Source organism: Engystomops pustulosus, chromosome 1, assembly GCF_040894005.1.
Source record: "Engystomops pustulosus chromosome 1, aEngPut4.maternal, whole genome shotgun sequence".
Lineage (NCBI taxonomy): Eukaryota > Metazoa > Chordata > Amphibia > Anura > Leptodactylidae > Engystomops > Engystomops pustulosus.
Genome location: NC_092411.1, coordinates 145,332,441 through 145,338,340, shown reverse-complemented (window position 1 = coordinate 145,338,340; position 5,900 = coordinate 145,332,441).

Sequence of the window (5,900 nt, the reverse complement as noted above, 5' to 3'; positions counted from 1 at the left end):
GGATCAGGTCATGCATTTGGGAGCGTGGGGGTAGTTTTTCTGAGTAAGCCCACTGGTGGACCCGACTGGAACGAACTTGAACGGTGACCCCAAGACGAGCCAGAATCTCGGCCTTTAGCTGGGGGTACTCACGGGCTTCCGTTTCACTCAGGTCGTAGTAAGCCTTCTGCGATTCGCCTGTCAGGAACGGTGCCAGGACATCTGCCCACTGCTCAGCCGGTAACTCCTCTCGCTCAGCTACTCGCTTGAACACCGCGAGATACGCCTCCACGTCGTCAGTCGTCGTCATTTTTTGTAAAGCCTTTTGTACTGCAGCCCGTGCGGAACGCTGGACAACTGGGTACCCTTGCAAACCAGTATGGGACCCTTCAGTAGTCGTCGCTTGTGGTGCTGCCATAACGCCAGAAAATTTTTCCATCATCAGCTGGAACATGGCTCGGGACTCTTCCTGTTGTTGCTGAAGCATGGCTTGCTGCTGGCGGGACCTCTCATCCTGCTGCTGGAGCATGGCTTGCTGCAGCTGTCGATTAGCCTGGGACTCTTCCTGCTGCTGGCGGGACCTCTCCTCCTGCTGCTGGAGCATGGCTTGCTGCAGCTGTCGATTAGCCCTGGCCTCCTCTTGCAGGTATTTAATAAAGTCCTCCATCTTGGCTTTATCCTGCACTTTGCCTGCTGCTTTCACCCAGGCCATGCAATGTTGCAGGATGTAGCCAGCCTTTCAGGTGTGTGTCTTTTTTGAACTGCCCGCAATCCGAAGCACCATATGTGGGAGATTTGGCCCAGTAGAGACCGTGGTAGCGGGGTGCTGTGATGCAGTTCACGACAGTGACACCAAAGTACAGTCCAAAACAGGTCTAGCCTGTGTTTATTTCAGCAGGAATCAAAATAAAACAGCCTTCACATTCAGGCATCAAAACAAAATAATATCCTACCCGTCAGGGTGCTAACTAAACAATTGTTCTCTGACTCACCACTAAGAAAATCACTTGGCTGCTCCAGGCACAGAGGTCAGTGCTGTGTGCTCTCCAGCCTCCTTCCAGAGAGAGACAACCTTCTGAGCTCTGCTGAGCGGCTTTATTAGCCTGATTGGCTGTTCCCACCACCTGTGTCCAAGGTGCTGGACAACACAACCTCAGCACTAAGGCCTTGCATAGTAGCAAAACCTAGGGGAAACATACCGCCCATCCACAGTTAACCCCTTCAGTGTCTCACAATAGCATACCACAGCCAGGGATAGAGAGCAGGCAGGGTTAACACTCACAACTGTGTAACAAACAGGAGGGAAGAGAGAGAACCACCTTCAATATCAAAGAAAGATTTACAAAGTAAGAAAACATTTCTGCATGAAGTATTTCAGAAAAATGTTCACAACACTCCCACACTCAACATCAAAAATCATCAGAAATGATAGTTACTCTTTAATCCTTGCCATTCACTCCCATTGGCACAATCTGATGGACAGATGGCAGTATTGTAGCAATGTTCACAGAGTTAAGTGTAGCATACTTGGTTTAATGGTGCCACTGGAAATAAAAAGGAAATAACAAGGTTTGTTGACACTGGATGGAGCAGAGTTGTAGTAGTTAGCAGACCTGTGATCATACAGCCGTGATAAGGAGTAACTGCAGCAGTGTAACAGAGCAAGAGCCATTTGCTGTAGCAGGCCAGGACTACTCCATGTAGCAGGGACCACCTGGTGTAGCAAAGTTGACGCTGCAGGTATAGCAGGAATGAGACCACCAATATAGTAGAATTGGGGCACTTGGAGATACTCAGCATCCGGTATTTCATTTTTATATTTTAATGTGTGTATGACACTTCATTCTCGTATGACACATGGTAGCTAATTCAATGTATACTCCTCACCTCTCTTTGTGTCATTTATGCTGTTGTGTTCTTATACCACTCCTTGTATTTGACACTAAAACACATGTAATTAGGATAAATACTCGTCTTACTCATGTTACTGACAATATCTTTCTACATGAACTAATAACTTGTTGGGTTGTGCATGATAAATTAGACACTGCTGGATCCACTGCCTTGCCATAGGCGTGTCTGTTAGTACAAGCCAGTTTATAATTGTTGGTAGGTTTACTGTACTAAGTTACGGGTGATGGCTGTCATACTTTAGCTTGGAATGCTTAGAAAAAAGTAGGATTATGCCTATTGTATGTCTTCACAAGCCTCAAATACACCAGGGTGGAGCAGATGTGCAGGAAGAAAACTACAATTCTATTATTGGCGCAGGTATTTTTATACTATTGCATTCCTTGAATGAAAAAGACAAAGCAGTTTCTTGAGTGTGACTGAGGTGCCTTACCAAAGGACAGTCATTTTCTGGAACATTGGAACAGTCTACAAAAAGCCTTACAACCGTGGCCATGTTTTCTTTCTGTTGTGTTCGCAACTCTATGGTTCACATTTATCTAAAGTGGTGCACTATGTGCAGTTTGCCTCTCTATTGCGCACCAGATTATTAAAGATAACCTGTCAGGCAAATTAACCCCCTAAACTAAATATATTTCCATGAAATGCCATTAGAATGCATTGCCCCTATCCCTTCATTGTCCCTCTACATCCAAAAAGAAGAAAGGAAGCTGCAACAAGCTATAAAAAAATATAATATATCCTTTATTATGGTGTCAATACACAAATATATACTTAACGTATGCTATAAAAAAATATAATATATCCTTTATTATGGTGTCAATACACAAATATATACATAACGTATGCAATATAATATACAAAGGGGACACAAGTGGCCCAGATGAAATGAGGGGCAAACACAGAGTACAAAAGCCTCCCTCCCCAGAAAGCCCCGTGATCTATAAATATCTGGAGTCTCCAAAAAGTAAAATCTAATTAAAAAGCAAGTAAAGCAAACAGGGATATAAATATCAAATAATAATGCAGCCAAAGTGAAGACCGGAGGTACCTTCCGGCTTCATTGAATCCGCATGTATCAAGTACACTCACCCGAAGGCATAGTGAAGACCGGTCAGTGGGCGATCCAAGGAGGGAGGCCAATGAATTACACCCCGGCGCGCGTTTCGCTGATGCTTTGTCAGGACAATGCACTTTCAGGTACTCCGAGGGACCAGGTAAGTAAATGTGCCCCATTGTGTTCCAGTTCCTTTAAAACAGGTTTTCAGACATACGCCAATGATAACCTAGACTTCACACTACTACTATCATAATATTTCCCAGTAATACCAGTAATTCCACTGGATAAGGGTTAACTATCTAATCAGTAATGGTCTGACTGCTAAAAGCTTATAAAACATTACATTTGACATCTGGGCATTCACATTTAATTGAACTCATCTGCCATATATATACATTTCTTCAAATTGCATGTTATAAAAAAAAAATGTACCTGCGTGAAGATAATTTTCCATTAAAGATATGGGAAATTCACATATGTACGTTTTTATTATAACATACAGTTGAAGAAAGTATGCATATGACAGATAAATTTATTTAAATGTCAATGCCAAGATACCCCTTTAAGATTCCAGAACTGCTGGACAAGTGCCCACACACTTTGAACAGCTGAACAGTCCCCCCCCCCCCATTACCTTGGAGGTGGAGCTGGAAGAGAGATCAAGAACATTTATTGCAATTAGGTTACTATAACTGCATAGTGTTTGTGTTCATAGTAGTGGATTATAAAATTATAATCCATAATTATAATAGGTGGTTTGGCCGGTAGCCTGGGGCCACCCAAACCATCCACCAAATTTTACACTGAAAAGGAAAAGGAGTTTTATACACCCATGAAATCCACGTACATCTGTTCTCGTGCTCAATACACATGCACAAAGATCCTCCATTTTAGTACCATATGTAGGAAGAGAATTCTCGGATTGTAGAGTCTATAATATACAGTATGCACCGCCTAGGACCTATGGCAGTCTTTTTCCACCCCTATGTGTTCACAAGACTTTTCCTGCATCTTGGCTTTTCATCAAGCTGTATATATAAAAATAATTGCTTGTGCAATTAATTATTCTGTTGAATACATATTAGCTGTTGACTTGACTTTTAAAAATTATGTCACATTACAGATCCTATATATTTAGCCTCTTGCCTCTCATGCCCTTTTCTGTTTTTGCGTATCTGTTTTTAACTTTAAAAACATTTTTTACGTTTAAAGAGCTATATAAAACCTTGTTTTCTGTGGTCCAAATGACACATCCCTTTATTATTTGGGTCATGTGCGATGACGGAGATACCAAATTTATATATATTTCATTATGGTTTAATACATTAACCCCTTCCTGCAGATGTCCTTTTTCATTTTTGCGTTTCCATTGTTTTGCTCTCCTTCTTTAAAAATGTATTTTTACAGAGCTTTATGAGGTCTTGTTTTCTGTGTAACAAACTGTACCTATTGCTGGTATTTAATATTCCATGCCAAGTATTGGGAAGTGGAAAAGAAAATGTGGTCCACTTGATGAAGAAGCACAATTTTCTGTTCAATGTGTGTGCCAAATGACATTTCCCCTTTATTTTTTAATTATGGGGATATCAAATTTATGTAGGTTTCATGTAAATCTTTATGAGTTGCAAAATGACAAAAAAGTTGTGTTTCATACATTTGGGTACTATTTTCTGTTATGGTGTTCTTGCACATGATCTGTTACAATGTGCCACTGACAGATTGTAACAGATCTTGAGAAATGACAGTGCCTGAAGTCTCGCAGAGACTCATGGCTGTCACGATTGATCATTGCTCCCCGATAATGTCACAGTGAGCGATGATCATAGCCAGAATGGAGGCGCCTATGCACCGCTAGCTGTTACACATCGCTGGAAGCTTCGCTGGCAGCATGTGAACAGTTATTACCCACCATTGGTGCAAGCACCTGTCGTGGGTGTTAAACACTGGATTTTTGCTGCACTATGCAGAAAACAATTGGTCTGTATGGAAAGGATTGTAAGTTCTCCCCATACACCCTTTTCACGCACCAAATTATGTGACCAGGTCACTGCCCCCACAACAGCTGTGTGAATGAGCACTTACTTTGTAAATAATTATCAATCACAGAGATTGATAGAAGGGGGATTATAGACATAGTTTGAGATTTAAGTCTGTGCAGTCAATATACTGTATGTTCTTACTCTATCTTGTTTTTTGCCTCATTCAGGTGTGTCATCATGGGGGTGGGGTTCTACGATAATTACTGTGGAAGCTGCCAAAGTGTCATCATCACTTTATTTTCTTTACTGGCGCACCCTCTGACTGTTGGTAAGCTTCTTTCATATCCTTCATCTAAAATATGAAACAGATGTGATAATTGACTTAATAGCACATGGATAAAGGAAGTATTTATGTGGGATAAATATGTGTTACTTTATCATAATGTTTCTTTTTCAACAATTGGTGAAAAATAATATGTTAAGTTTCAAGAAGCTTATGCTGCTGTGTGTCTGTACAAGAGTGAGTCAGTAATAGCTATAAAATTTGATTTGATAAAAATGGAAAACACACAATACTATTTTTAAGCATGGTCCCCGATCTCTTCAATGAACTTCTTGTACTGTTACAGAAGGTTTATTAATGCCCTGGCGGAGCAGTGAGCGGTCCGGGAAAGCATTAATTCTTTCAATTCTAGACCCAAATTAAATTGATGACTCTGTAAAAGAACAGGTGTAAAAAAAGAAACAAAGTGTACTTAAAGGGTATTTTTCAACTGGAAATTTAATATAATCAACCTTCAATATATATACATTTCTTCATTTGGATGCAGTTAACAAAAAAAAAAATACCAGTGTGAAGATAATTTCACATAAATTTAGTAATGTTGTTCCTTATAAACAAGATAGCTGTCCTTGGATATGACCATAGCTGCACTTTGGCATCAGTGGCCAAACATACTGAAGCCTGCCCA